The 12,531-nt window shown below is 46.9% G+C and overlaps 2 non-coding genes across 2 annotated transcripts; both read left to right on the top strand.

Moving 5' to 3' along the window:
- Window positions 1-5,992: 5,992 nt before the first annotated feature.
- LOC116092700 lies at window positions 5,993-6,120 on the top strand. Its single transcript, XR_004119427.1, has one exon. It is a non-coding gene; the product is annotated as a small nucleolar RNA SNORA71 (small nucleolar RNA).
- A 1,302-nt stretch (window positions 6,121-7,422) lies between these two features.
- Window positions 7,423-7,555, top strand: LOC116092698. Its single transcript, XR_004119425.1, has one exon. It is a non-coding gene; the product is annotated as a small nucleolar RNA SNORA71 (small nucleolar RNA).
- The last annotated feature ends 4,976 nt before the right edge of the window (window positions 7,556-12,531 follow it).

Here is a 12,531-nt window from a genome sequence, read left to right on the forward strand (position 1 = left end):
GAGTGAGAGAAACCTTTCAATTACTCTCTACTACTTAAAACATTAAACTAGGATAGTTGGAAACATTGTGGCCAGGAGACAATGTCCAATCTTAACCATTTACAAATCATTAATTGGGGTACCTATATGTCTAATTATGAGGCCGTGTTGATGATTGGAAAGACTGATCTGGAACACATCTGAGTTAGGGGATACCAGCGACTAGTCTGAAACCCAGGAGGCACAGAACTCCTTTTGGATTCTTATTGCCTCTTATCCTTTATCAGGATTTTATCCCCGATATTATGGATGTTGTCTGGAAATTGACAGTCAGTTCACAGGTTAGCAGTGGCAGGCCACTCTCAAACACTTTAGGAATACACCAGCGGTCCAGTTCAGCTGTGTTGGTAGGGCAAACATGAATCAGCAGCCGTGGCACTAAGTAGCAGAGACAGGCAGGCCCCAGCCTCTGCACAGTCAACAGGAGGGACCAGGGTCAAGGGAGTGTTGGGAAAAGTTCTCAGCTATGCCTCTCTCAGTGAAGATCGGCGAAGACTCAAGACTAATAAGCTTTGCACAGCTAGCTCTATAAGCAAGTCAAGCTCAGCCTTCGTCATTGTCCGTCAAGTTCCAGTTATACTCCCTCCAAACATCACATGTCCTCCATGGATCTGGCCTCAGCACGTGCGTCTGTCTCAGCTGACATCACTCTGCCAATCAGCCCAAGTCCATCCATGGATGCAGCAAAAAAGCCTTAGCACGCCACTGTTTCGGGAAATATTAAAAAATGAACCCGCCAGCTCTCAGCGGGGCCAGGCCACGCTCCTGTGCTCCGGCCACTGCCAACAACTCTTTTAAGCTAGCCCCTGTGCCAGGTTATCTCACTCGCTCGGTCTCTCGGCCTGCCAACTAGCCAGCCCTTCGAGGCCACATGGGCCATCTCTCAGACGGGCCCCCCAAGTTGTTCTTGCTTTCACGAAATGCCCTACATACCCCTGGTTAGCTATCTCAACACCTAATTACCCAGTAGAATCAAGACTCTTAATGCTTAATTAGCCAATCAGATTTATGTATCAATAATAACACAATTTACAAGATGCCAGTACAAAAATTTCAGAGCCAAATGATAATGGCAAAGCTTTAACCCATTTATTCTAATCTTTTGATAACACCACGTCAGCCTCCATTCTGGTTCTCCCTCTCCTCCTCAGACCCCTCTCCCTCTCTCCCCAACTCCTCACTCTGCCTCCCTTCTCTTGTCCAATCACAAGCCTCACACTCTCCTAATGTGATTGGACAGGGAAAAATCCTGCAACACATCACCAGAGGTTTTTTTTTTGTTGTTGTTGTATTTCTCTCTATGGAGTCCTGACAAATGCAGCTCAACCATGCAATGTAAGGTGGACCAATACATTTGTGAGCAAAGACTCCTTCTTCACATGTCCTTTCACATGCTTGCTTTCGCAGAACATCCTCTCTCCTGTCTGTCTCAGTGAAACATTCCTTCATGAGTCTGCCTTAGCCTTTCACCTGTGTCCACTTCAGCTAAACATTCCTTCACAAGTTTGCTCCAACAAAACACCATACAACCAACTTTCCAAAGAACCCTTAAGTTTCCACTCCACAGACCTTTCTCTTTTACTCTCTGGCCACCACGACAGCTTTGTACCACCACTCACCCCTTGTCATGAGAACTTGACACCTCACTCTAGGCCCAGAAACCACAAAGCCAAATGATCAAAAGCTAATACAAAGCTCTCCTCCTGAAGTTGCTTTCCTCGGTGATTTGGCCCAGCATCACGCTGGGAGTCTGAAGTCAAGGCACCAGCAGAATCTGAGCCCCGCCTCACCCCACTCGTGCATCACAGGCTGATGGATGCCTTCCTAGTGTTCCCAAGTGGTAAAAGGCAAGATCCAGGGGACTCTCATAACCCGATCACACACACCCCACCAAAGATCCTGCAACCCGATACTACCATGGTGAGAGGTAGGGTTTCAAAATGGACTTAGGAGAGGGAGTCACCATTCAGTCTATAATACTGGAATAATAAATGGGTCAAAACACCTGAAATATTCTGTGTGCTCAAAAATACTGGCTGCTAGTTACATTCGTTCCTTGCATTGAGAACAGATGTCAGAGTCATTATCACACTGGGATAACGTGGCTAGACTGGGCTAGACGACGCAACCAGCAAAGGCACGTGTCCTCAGGAATGACAACCTGCCAGGCAGTGGTGACACGTGCCTTTAATCCCAGCATAGGTAGGCAGATCTCTCTGAGTTTGAGGCCTTGAGGCCAGCCTGGTCTAAGAGCGATTTCTAGGACAGCCAGAGCTACACAGAGAAACCCTGTCACAGAAAAAAACAAAAACAAAAACAAAAACAATCCCAGGTCCACGTGGTAGAAGAGACCAACTCAGCAGTTGTCCTCTGATATCTAAATGTGCACCATGACGTGTGCCTACCAAACACACACACATACGTGAATCAACAGAACTTTTTTAAAAGGGCACATGAAACAGCTAGGTGTGGTGGCACACAGCTTTAATCCCATCACTCAGGAGGCAAACGCAGGAGGATCTTTGTGAGTTCTTCAAAGCTAGCCTGGTCTATATGGTGAGTTCCAGGACAGCCAAGACTGTAGTCAACAGACCCTGCCCCAAGCAAGGCAAATCAAACTAAAACAAGAAGCATTGCTGACCCATTTGCATGAGCTTTATGTCTCCACTTCACATCACTTGTTACATCTCCTCCTGGATATAATATACTGAACATTTCATAATTCATTCAGATTTTCAGAGTTACAGACAGTTAGGAGCTGCCCTCTGGGAATTGAACCCCGGTCCTTTGGAAGAGCAGTCAGTGCTCTTAATCACTGAGCCATCTCTCCAGTCCCACACTTATGACTTTTAGTGGTCGAATTTTCTGGCCTATTTGTTTATCATGCACATTAAAAGGTAACCGAGTTACGGATCATGCCTGTCTTATTCCTTTTATTTTTTTAGTGCGTAGTCTGGCCCTTGATACGAAATAGTTCCTTGGTGGATATTATGGGTGGATGCAAAGATAGATGAGTAAGTAGATTAATGAAAAGATGAATAAATGGATAGATGAGTGGATGGATGGACAGGCAGACAGATGCATGAAGATGAATATTTAGATACGTAAGGAGGCAGATGGGTCAGTATGATCGATGACTAATGGGATGAGAGGAGGCTGATGTTCCGCCACATATTTTCTGGCAATATGGATGTATGAAGTGATTGGAAGAATGGAAGCTAGGACTAAGGAAGGAGAGCTTCGCTGGCGCAGTAAGCATTTCGGTTCTACTCCAGCAGGGGACGCTGCAGAGCCACGCACACTGGCCAGTTGCGCCAAGACGAAGCTGGAGACTGCAGCGCGCGCAGCCGCAGCTGGACAGACACTGCGGTGTTCGGGGAGCGTCCTGCGCAGTCCCGCACTGCGGCAGTCACGCACTCAGCCTGCTAGGCGAGTCACCTCGGCTCTGCGCTCTCGGCGGCCTCCAAGGCCTCTAGTCTCCTTTAACTGGGAAAACCCAGGAGCCGGGAAGCTAGGGTGTAGGCTTGATCCTCCCACCCTTGAGAGCTTTGGACCTCCTGGAGTACTCGAAAGGAGATCGTTGGTAGGCTGCGACCTCTGCCTTTCTTGGGTCGGTGGGCTCGAGCTGAGGCACAGCCTCAGGGGAGGGAGGCGGTAGGAGAGAGAGACCTGGGGGCGCAGTGCTAATGCTCTCCGGCGGAGGTGGAGGGTTGGGGGCAGAACCCAGGTGAGGTTCATGAGGCATGCAAAGCCGCTTGTCCTTTCTTACACAGGGTCCTCGGACTGTTGACACGCGTCCTTCCAAGCTGATAGGCCCCGGACCCTAGGACGGATGCTTGGTGTGTGACACCTTGCTGTGAACCTCTTCCCAAGCGCTTGTTTCCTTGATGGGCCTTTGGCGCAAGGACCTCCTGACACCAAGAAGGATGGTGATGCAGGTTCTGCAGCAGCCAAGGCCCCTCCCTCAACTCCCGACACTCACTAGTGGGTGCCAGGGTCCAGGAAGCAAGTATCCCGGTAAGTGCTGCGGGTGCACCTTGTAGCCTGAGTGCCACCTAATTTTAACCTTCCTATGAGCATCAACAGAGGGGGTAGTGTGGAGTTCACCCAGTTTCAGAGGACAGACAGCCTTCGCAAAGACCCTGTGCAGGATGGCTTGGGAGATCTGGACTCAGGCCATAAAGACCTCAGGTCCTATGAAAGCTAGTTCCTTCATTCGCAGGTAGGGAAGTTGCAAAGGCAGATCTGGCTGCTTGTCTTACTTTGAACCCTAGTGTCTGGCTGTATGGTAGCTATGCCATGGGATGTGAATGAAACCGATCTCTCATTTTGAACCTAAGTTGGTCTTGTGGGTGACAGGTAGAGTCTTACCTGAAAGGATGATTTCATGGGGCTGAGGTCTTTGAAGCCGGGGATTAGACGGTCAGCCAGTATTTTTCCATTTGAGGTTCTTTGGCAGGAGACGGGATAAAAAACCTTTTGGAATCGCCGCCGTTTAGCAGAGGTTGCAGGAACGATCTGAAAAGTGTTTCTGATGTAGTTGATTTGTTGCTAGCATCTTTCTTTGTTCACGAGAAAATGCTGCGTCATGAGAAATCCAGCCTCGGGTGTATCTGTTGCATTTGGATGTTGCACCAGGCACGCTTTGTGCGCTGCCCAGGACAGATTTGATGAGGTGACCTTTGATGCTTATTTAAATGCTTCTTGTTTATTGCAGACTTGACAGCTCGGTGCAGAGGGGACATGAGAGGTGTCTCTATCCTGCCAGGAAGCAGCTGGACCACAGTGCTCCCGAGGTAGGGTCTGAACTTAAGAAGGCTGCCCTGGGTGGCGGGAGTGGGTGGGGGTGCTGGAGAGATTGCTCAGTGGTTAAGAGCACTGATTGCTCTTCCAGAGGTCCTGAGTTCAAATCCCAGCAACCACATGGTGGCTTACAGCCATCTGTAATGGGATATGATGCCTCTTCTGGTATGTCTGAAGACAACTACAGTATACTCATATAAAATAAATAAATAAATAAATATTCTGATACAAAAAAGAAAAGATGGCTGACCTTAAGAGATGCTCACAAGTTCCCAGGAATGGGATAGAATGGGAAGTAAATGGACAGAAGATGAAGGTGGCTGCATCCCTGCCCCCCAGTTTTATTCTCCTTTGGGCCACTGATGTAGATCTGATTTCTGTTGTGCCTGCTTCAGCTCTGCGTTCTCTGTAATGCGTCTTGGTGGGTTAGCAGCAGAAGGTCTGAATCAGACACGGGACAGTGTTGCACCGTATCTACCTGTCCCCAGGTCTGTCTTGGTTGGGGTTCCTCTGGCTGCAGTGAAACTCCATGACCAAAGCAGCACAGGGAGGAAAGGGTTTGTTTGGCTCACACTTCCACACCGCTGTTCATCGTCGAAGGAAGCCAGGACAAAAACCCAAACATGGCCAGGAACCTGGAGGCAGGAGCTGATGCAGAGCCATGGAGGGGTGCTGCTTACTGCCTTGTTCCCCATGGCTTACTCAGCCTGCTTCTTATAGAACCCAGGATCACCAGCCCAGGGATGGAAGCACCCACAATGGGCTGAACCCTCCCACACGAATCACTAATTTCAAACAAACAAACAAACAAACGGCCCTATAGACTTGTGTACAGTTCAGTCTTATGGAGACATTTTCTCAGCTGAGGCTCCCTCCTTTCAAATGACTCTACTCTGTGTCAAGTTGACATAAAACTATCCAGGACAAGGTCTCCTTCTCCAGAAAGCAGAACAACTAGACTGTTTTTCCTAGGGTCAGGAGCCCTCTTGTTCCACCACCTAAGAACACCTGTTCTATGTGTTCTTTTGTCTCCCGTTGATGTGTGGAAGGAATTTTTGTCGGTTTAGATGTATTTCCTAGATCCTTGTACTCAGCTGAACTGACCGCTCTAAGCTTCTGCATTTGACCGCAGGCCCTCCACCTTCTCTGGCCCTGCGTTCGTAAGTGATCAGGGGATACCCATGCCCTGGTCAATGGTAGTGCAGGCAGAGAAAATGTGGAAAGCGCTGTCCAGTGTTTAGAAGGTCCATGCCTTCCAGTGCTGGGAGGTTTCCCACACTGTGGTCTCTCAACTGTGTGTACATTGGACCTTTAGGGGACTGGAAATGCTCACGGGTACATCATGTCTGTCATTGGGGCTTTTGCTTTCTGCCCTGGGCATTAGGTTCTCCCAGATGGCCACAAGGTCATTGCCAGTCCACAGTGGTACTCTTCCACAAACCTGCTGTTGGCATTCATTCCTGTTGGGCACTACTTACGTTGAGGGTATGATTGATTGGTGGTGACTGCCCTGCCATAGACCAAACCCAATGTCCTTTTTAGTAGTTAAAGCCAACAATGGATTTGTTCTGGAAATAAGAGCCAACAGTTTTGGGATGCTTACTGACTGATAACTCTTGTGCCAACCCTATGCCCCATAACCACCATGCCCCGCTATGAGCAATGGCAAACTGGGTATTTATCAAGTTTCATGCACTTTGCAGGTGACTCCACTGTATATAGAGGCATCCTGGGAGTTGCCATATCAGGAACATTCTAGACCCACTTGTACTTTAAGTCAGATCTCTTGCCCAGTCCATTTTCTGGAGCATTGGTCCCTTGCATCCAATACAGCACCATGCATGTTGCCATGGGCTTTCAACGATGATACAAGGGCTGACTAGACACAGGATTCCTGCTGTCACTCTCTGAGTCAAAGACAGACTCAGAACTTCAGTTTCAGCATTTGAAAATTAAAAGAATAGCCAGATGTGATGGTGCACATACCTTTATTGGCAGTGCTTGGGAGACAGAGATCTCTATGAGTTTGAGGCCAGCCTGGTCAACAGAGCAAGTTCCGGGACAGCCAGGGCTACACGCAAAGAAATCCTGTTTAAAAAAATGAGAAATCAAAAAACGAAAAAAGAAAAAGAGAGAAAAGAAAAGAAAGGAGCGGGGTTGGAGAGATGGCTCAGTGGTTAAGGGCACTGACTGCTTTTCCAGAGGTCCTGAGTTCAATTCCCAGCAACCACATGGGGGCTCACAACCATCTGTCATGGGATCCTATGCCTTCTTTTGGTGTATACTCATATACATAAAATAAATAAACCTTTAAAAAGAAAAAGAAAAGGGGGAGGAAAAGCAAGGCAATGACAGAGACAGAAATAACTTCTGCTCCACTTGAGCTAATGTGCCTGTCCCAACCCCTTATGCCTCCCAGTAGCTCTGCCCAGGGAATCTTCTTTGGTTACCCTTGGCCATGAGGCTTTATGGGGTCTTTGCAGGGGAGCTATGCTCGGCTAGGTTCTTCCCTGGGACTCACCCCTGCAGGCCTCTGGTATCTGCATCTCTTCTGGGCCTCACGTCTGTTCCTGCATGTGCACCTGCATTTAGAAGCCGGCCACGGGCTGTGAGTGCTCTGGTCATCCACAATGCAGGCAGAGGAGTTGCTGAAAGCCATTTCCCGTGTTTGAAGGGTCCACTCCTCCCTCTCAAATGCTGGTGCTTTCACACACTCCTGCTGACATTTCAGCCTTCCCACAGGACATGGACCGCTGCGCAAGAGTCACCTTAGTTTTGTTCTACTTTGTTTTATTTTGTTTATTTTGAGACAGGGTCTCACTAGGTGGGTCTCTCTGGCCTACCTCTGTCTCCCAAGTGCTGAGATTAAAAGAGACGTGTGCTGGGGCTGGAGAGATGGCTCAGCAGTTCAAAGCACTTAGCCGCTCTTCCAGAGGGTCCTAAGTTCAGTTTCCAGCAACCACATGGTTGTTGCACATGACTGTCTATAAGGGGAACTGATGCCCTCTTCTGGAGTTTGGGTGTACATGCAGCAGAGCACTCATACATTAAGTAAACAAATACATTTATATTTTGGCTTGAGCTTTCTCAGCTTGGCTCCCTGCTATCAGAGACCACGGTTTTGACATTTTAGGATCTAGGAAGGCCAAGGTGAATTACACACAATGGGTGATATGTTCTCACCACTACAAGGTTTTTTAAAAGTAGCTATCTTTTTGTGTCTCTTTTCTTGAAATGGACTCTCTTTGGAGTCCTCTAACTTGCTTTGTGGCCCAGGCTGGCCTTGAACTCACAGAGAGTCTCCTGCCTCTGCCTCTAGAGTGGCTGGGATTAAAAGTGTGCACCATCACCACGCCTGGCAGAAGCGATCTTTTGGAGTTGGCGTACGTGCCTGAGTGGGCCTTTGAAGAAAGTCGATTCAGTGGACAAAGGAGGCTTGTGGGAGAAGGACTGGGAGGGACTCTGAGGTTGAAGTGCAGGCCACTAATGACAGTGTACAGGAAGGCTGCTGGACCTCCGGAGGGGCCTTAGTGGGAGGAGCCCTAAGAGGAGACCTCTGAGCTGTCTCTGCCATTTCTATGGCTGCTCGGTTGTCCTGTGGGGAGCTGTTTTAGACTCACGGACTGTGTTCATGTTCACTCTCTGTCCGTCATTAATTAGGAGCGTACTCCCCAGCATCGGTGTGGAAAGACCATAGACCATGACCATCTCCCCGTGATCGCCTGCAGGGGCATTATCCAGGTAAGCTACTACTGCTGGACCGCTGGGTCAGAATATACAATCTGGAATGAAAATTATAAGCTGCTGGCCTTGCCTGATTTTCCACCTTAGGCTATGGTGGTGGTATCCCTGGGTGTGCAGGAAGAGCAAGGTTGCTGGCACACTGCATGCCTCCAGACCTTATTGCCATCGGCTCAGCGTCAAGGAGCACCTTTTTACTTCGGTAGGTATGCAGAGGGAAGGGCCTTGACTCTGGAGACTTGGGGACCAAAGTTAGAGACTAGCTAGTTCTGCCGCTCCCCTTAGAGCCACAGAATGCCATGTGGCACCGAGGTCCTTGCTCTCACAAATCAGCACTCGGGAAACCAGCAATGTTAAACACGCAGGGTTGTCTCTTCAAAGGGAGAGACATATATCCTGGTTTCCTCCCAGAAGGCTGGGAGCGGAGGTGTTTAATATTCTGGCGAACTTTGTGCTTGCTATCTGTATGACCAAGACCAGATCCTCCCCTAGAACCTTAGGATATCATATAGAATCAGTCAGCTAGGTGGTGGTGGTGCATGCCTTTACTTCCAGTATTCTGGTGGCAAAGGCGGGTGGATCTCAGCATTTAACCCCTAAACCCTTAAGATGTCATATGTAATCAGTCACCTGGGTGGTGGTGGTGCATGCCTTTATTTCCAGGACTTGGGTGGCAAAGGCGGGTGGGTCTCTGAGTTCGAGGCCAGCCTGGTCTACAGAGTGAGTCCAGGTCAGCCAGGACTACACAGAGAAACCTTCTGTCTCAAAAAACAATAAATAAATAAATTATTTTTAAAAAAGATGTCATGTGTAGTCAATTATCTTTATGGAAAAACGTCATGGCTTAAGCTTTATTATTATGTTAAACTACCTGGTATCGGATTCTTGAAGTTTGAACCAACACTTAGCCGGGCGGTGGTGGCGCACGCCTTTAATCCCAGCACTTGGGAGGCAGAGGCAGGCGAATCTTTGAGTTAGAGGCCAGCCTGGTCTACCGAGTGAGTCCAGGACAGCCAGGATTACACAGAGAAACCCTGTCTCAAACATAAAATTAAGTAAAATAAAGTAATAAAAATATTAGAATCAACACTGGCTACTGAGTCATGTTGAGCCAGATTGCCTTTTTACCTTACTTGGGTTATCACCCTGGCTGTTTGAGGTGCCTGCAGGGACCCCCACAATGGCGACCAAGATGAGGGGCTCCAGTCTTGGAGAAGGTAAGAGAATTTTTCTTTAAATAGAATCAAGGTCACCCAGGAGCCGTGCGTGCCCTCACTCAGGAGGTCACAGGTAAGTGGAAAGATAAAATAAGCTTGGGTTCTTCCCAGTCCCAAGACAAAGCATTTTTTACAATTACTGAGCTGTTGGTTAAGATCCAGAGGAGGGAAATAGTTAGAGCAACAGAGCTGCAGCTCTGTACAAGTGTCAGTTAGATTCAGTCCTTGGCTTCCTGAACAAGAAACAATTGATGTTGAAAATTGGAAATGTAGCCAGGTGGTGGTGACGGTCTATAGAGAAAGTGCCAGGACTACCAGGGCTAAAAAACAAAAAGAGAAAAGAAAAACAAAAAAGAAAATTGGAAATGCATAGGAGCCAGCTTCAACTGGGCCCCAGAAAGATGAGATAAAATGCGTGCCAATTATCTTGCTAGCTGGAGTTGCGCATTGTCCTGTGTGTCTTGAAGTCTCTCGGGAGGGAGGATCATTAAAATAAGGCTTTTGTTTTCTCTGCAGGCTGCAGTGGACTTCAACGAGGACTCCTGGCGGTGCTCTGCAGGGGCCTCCTGGAGGATGACCAGCCAGGATTGTTCAGGACTTTCATTGTCTTGGTCACTTTGCTTCATTGTCTTCATTGTCTCCGTCTGTCCAGTCGTCTGTCCAATCACAGCCTTAGCAAAATAAGCAATTTTATCTTGTCTTTTCCATAAAAAAAAAAAAAAATGGACTTCAAATCTTTTAGGTGCCCAGAGACCAAACCCCACCCAGATTTCTTTGTATTTATGATTACTAAAACTTCATGTCTTAAATTCATATCTTTCTACAACAGGAAAAATTTTTTAACTAGCAATGTGATCAAACTTAACACGGATTTTAAAAAAAATAGGGGAAAATTGGAACCAAGAAGGAATATTTCTTATGGATAATATGGTGGCCAAGGACTGAAAAGCAGAATTGTAGGAGTTAGATTATTTGAAAGTTTTCACCTAACATTATTTTTGGTACAACCTGAGAACATGCGGAATGTAGTTAAGAACTAGAACTTTCCAGAGAGTCCTTCTTCCATGGAAATGTTATACTTTGATTGCTGTTCACATGTTTGTTCTGCTTGCAGTGTCAGCTGGACATGTTCTTTCATGCTCTCGTGGGACAACCCAGTTGATTCCCACTTCAGGATGGTCTGTGATTGTTCCTTAGGTACTCTGGAATCTCCTGTTAACCTGATAGGAGAGTCGTCGTCATAGTCATCGCTGCTGCAGTCGTTGCCGCTGCCCCCTCCTCCTCCTCCTTCTTCTTCCTCTTCTTCTCCTTCTCCTCCTCCTCCTCTTCCTCCTTTAAAGATTTATTTATTATATGTAAGTACACTGTAGCTGTCTTCAGACACACCAGAAGAGGGTGTCAGAAATCATTACAGATGGTTGTGAGCCACCATGTGGTTGCTGGGATTTGAACTCAGGACCTTCAGAAGAGAGCAGTCAGTGTTCTTAATCGCTGAGCCATCTTTCCAGTCCCCAGGAGAGTCTCCTTCTTCTTCTTTTTATAAGACTTATTTTATTTATTTTATGCATATGAGTACACACTGTAGCTGTACAGATAGTTGTGGTACATCTGGTTGTTGGCAATTGACTTTTTTTTAGGAACTCTGCTAGTTCTGGTCAATCCTGCTGCTCACTCCAGTTGGCCCTGCTCTCTCCAGTTGACCCCGCTCGCTCAGTCCCTGCTCGCTCCAGCCCAAAGATTTATTGATTATTATAAATAAGTACACTGTAGCTGTCTTCAGACATACCAGAAGAGGATGTCAGATCTCATGACGTCTGATAATCTCATGACGTATGGTTGTGAGCCACCATGTGGTTGCTGGGATTTGAACTCAGGACCTTTGGAAGAGCATTCGGTGCTTTTACCCACTGAGCCATCTCACCAGCCCCAGGAGAGTCTTTTTGAACTCAAAATTCAAATTGCCCTAAATGTTAAAGATACCAAATCTTACATAAATAGCTTTAGGCTGAACTCTTTCAAAGTTAATGTGAATTAAGCCCGCTTTGCTTGTGGTTTAGTTTTGTGCTTGCCCTTGGTCTGACATAAAGGAGCAGACTCTTGACAAGGGAAGAAGTTAGGGGAGGCTTAAGAGCTCATGTCACACAGTATTCCAAGCTTCTAGTGCATATTAGTAGTGACTGATTCTCACGTTAGTGTGACATCTAAAACTAGAGCATTCTGTGTCTGAGTCCTTCTCTTCAGTCAGGTGTATAGAGACCTATGCTCCATGTATACTGCGGGCATACATGATGCCTCTCCCTAATTAGACAGCAGTAGAAAACAGCCCCAAGTGTGGCATAGGGTCATGGGGGCTCCAGGAAAATACTGTTCTGTCATATCTTCAACTTGACTTTGTCAAATAGCTTTTCACACATTTCTTTCTAGGACTCCCATTACAACTAAAAACTGATAATAGACCTGCTGATACTAGCAAACACTTAAAAAATTTCTTTTTGAAGTTTATGGAATATTAATCATGTTACTGAACTCCCTTACAATGGACAGTGTCAAACTATTGTAAAACAACACAGTCCAATACTTAAATTACAAATTTGAATTCCCACATCCTATGCTACATTTAGCTAGGCTAACTTTACATTGTTTTCACTTTAAAAGATAGTGCTTTTTCTGCTTCTAAAAGCATTTTGCCCAAGGAGACACTACCTAAAGTATATATATATATATATATATA

This window comes from Mastomys coucha, unplaced genomic scaffold (assembly GCF_008632895.1).
Source record: "Mastomys coucha isolate ucsf_1 unplaced genomic scaffold, UCSF_Mcou_1 pScaffold15, whole genome shotgun sequence".
Classification (NCBI taxonomy): domain Eukaryota; kingdom Metazoa; phylum Chordata; class Mammalia; order Rodentia; family Muridae; genus Mastomys; species Mastomys coucha.